Here is a 2,737-nt window from a genome sequence, read left to right on the forward strand (position 1 = left end):
GTGTTTCAGCAGATGATCTCCTTCACTGACACAGTTATTCAAAATATTCAAGGATATTCAAAAACGCTCTGAGGAAGCAGGCTACATGTATTGCCTACTTCCCTCTCTGCCAAACCTTAACATTATTTCAATAGGTAGTTTTGCCTTTGGGAAGTCTTAGGTCCCACCTCTGAGTTCAGAACTCACTGAAATGTTCTTCCTTTTTGAGTGTGTTTTTGCTTACACTTGTCAATTTACAGTCCATAGAACTCACAAGCAGAGAACTTAGTGGTGAACTTGGATTGCCTCTGTCATCATAACCATGGATCCCATGACATTTAGAAAATCAGAGCAATAACATGTAGCTATTGCCAGTTTTTCATGTTATTATAAAACCACTGTATTAATAAAATACCACTCTTCATAAAAGTATCTCCTACCAAAAATAATTCTATGTAATATCATATCACAGAACTCCAAAGAAGAATAAGGAAGTTAATGGGCTTCTTGGGCCATTACAAGGGCAATTATTTCATAGATCATCTATGTGTGAGTAATTTTACTGATGCAAGAATAAATTTTTTTGTTTAAAAATACACACATAAGCAAGGTTACTCACTTTTTACAAGATGAAACAATGTTCTGCCATAGCCGTGCTAAATCCTGAATCTTCAGAAAATTGTTGTACTAAACAGAGCAGCTTTCTTTGACCCTTGAATGTCTTACACTTTGACATATTTGGAAAACTGCTATAAATTGAACAGTTGGAATTTCACAAGCCAGAATTTGCCTTGCCTTACTCTCTGCCATGAGTATGTATATTTCTAACAAAATAAACTCATCACTGTTGTGTAACTGGAGGAAGAAAGTTAAGTAACTAGGCAATGAATCCAAATATAAAAGCATTTATCCAACAAATTACAGGTTGCACATATCCTGGCAGTTGCTGTGCCTAGAAACAGACCTTAAAGATAGATGCTGAGAAGGCTGCCTCTTCTTAAAATTCATTTTTTTTCTTCTTTCATAGTCAAACACCACTTTTCAACCAGAACACTTAATGCTAGCCCAAGTGCAGAGAGAGAAACAGGATCATTGAAATTATGGGCAAGATCTGGGTGCCCTTAGGACATAAGCAGTTATTTCTCTGCTTCAGAGCATGAGGGTGTCAGGATCTGACCCTGGATAACAGATTCAAGGTCATAGAATAAAACATTATGTCAGTCCTGAATAAGAGCAGTTCACTTGACACTTCCTCTAATTCAAGATCCTTTTCCTTCCCAGTGAAAAAAAAAAACAGATCTCACTGATTAATTCCAAAAAACTGTAACAGCAAGGATACGTCTTACTACAATTATCACTTTGCTGCTTACACTCCTCTGAAGCTATTAATAATATCTATAAAGTAGGAGGACCCCTTTAATCCCACAGCCATCTCTGCTCCGGATGATGTAGGCATGTTTTTACATGCAGCAAGTTCTTTTTTACTCCCCCTTCTATTTTCATTGCATAATCATGGCAAGCTTTCTCCACATACAGCCTCCAGATCTGCAGAGAATATATAGAGAACATAGCTGGTTGCCTAGCTAACACCTTCAGAAAAAATGTGACTGACAATTACAAACACGTATCTTTACAATTTATTATTTTAAGAAATGGCTGGTGTTCTTCAAATGTTTTCTGTAAGGTCTCTGTCAGTCTCTTCATCTTATCTCAAGTTCAGGAGACTTAATGAAGCCGTTAGAAAGGAATGGCTGTATTTTGGGGATTTGAACTGTGCCTCTGGAGGCCCTAAGCAAAGATGTTCAGTTAGTACCCACTGGTTGTGCTGGGTTTTCTGGAAGAGTTTGATGTTGAAGCAGGCCCCCTACAGAGCTGTGGAAGGGGATGAGGCTGTGCTGGGTGTGCAGAGCCATTGCAAAAAGTGATTGCCCCCAATTTACAGTAAGTGCCCTCAGGAAAAGGCTTCCACAGGCATCCTGTTAAAAACACCTCTTGATTAACCCAAGAAAGTGCTGCTCAACTGGCAGAAGTGCGTCCTCTGCTAGAAAAAGGAAGGAAGGAAGGAAGGAAGGAAGGAAGGAAGGAAGGAAGGAAGGAAGGAAGGAAGGAAGGAAGGAGGAAGAAAGGAAGGAGGAAGAAAGGAAGGAGGAAGAAAGGAAGGAGGAAGAAAGGAAGGAGGAAGAAAGGAAGGAGGAAGAAAGGAAGGAGGAAGAAAGGAAGGAGGAAGAAAGGAAGGAGGAAGAAAGGAAGGAGGAAGAAAGGAAGGAGGAAGAAAGGAAGGAGGAAGAAAGGAAGGAGGAAGAAAGGAAGGAGGAAGAAAGGAAGGAGGAAGAAAGGAAGGAGGAAGAAAGGAAGGAGGAAGAAAGGAAGGAGGAAGAAAGGAAGGAGGAAGAAAGGAAGGAGGAAGAAAGGAAGGAGGAAGAAAGGAAGGAGGAAGAAAGGAAGGAGGAAGAAAGGAAGGAGGAAGAAAGGAAGGAGGAAGAAAGGAAGGAGGAAGAAAGGAAGGAGGAAGAAAGGAAGGAGGAAGAAAGGAAGGAGGAAGAAAGGAAGGAGGAAGAAAGGAAGGAGGAAGAAAGGAAGGAGGAAGAAAGGAAGGAGGAAGAAAGGGAAAGAAAGAAAGAAAGAAAGGAAGGGAACACAGAGCACATTGAGGAAACTCTTCACTCAAGACCCCTTTTTCTACTGAACACTCACTCAAGCAGTCATAGCCCTCAGATGGAGAACTTCCCTGGGCAAAAGTGGGAGCGGGAGCTATGGG

At 40.8% G+C, this 2,737-nt stretch overlaps 1 protein-coding gene across 2 annotated transcripts in view; it reads right to left on the bottom strand.

Annotated features, from left to right (window-relative positions):
• Positions 1-2,737, bottom strand: part of GABRD (gamma-aminobutyric acid type A receptor subunit delta) — a 17,814-nt gene that overhangs the window by 14,656 nt on the left and 421 nt on the right. The window lies entirely within an intron of this gene.

This window comes from Antrostomus carolinensis, unplaced genomic scaffold, assembly GCF_000700745.2.
Source record: "Antrostomus carolinensis isolate BGI_N321 unplaced genomic scaffold, ASM70074v2 scaffold12053, whole genome shotgun sequence".
Taxonomy (NCBI): Eukaryota; Metazoa; Chordata; class Aves; order Caprimulgiformes; family Caprimulgidae; genus Antrostomus; species Antrostomus carolinensis.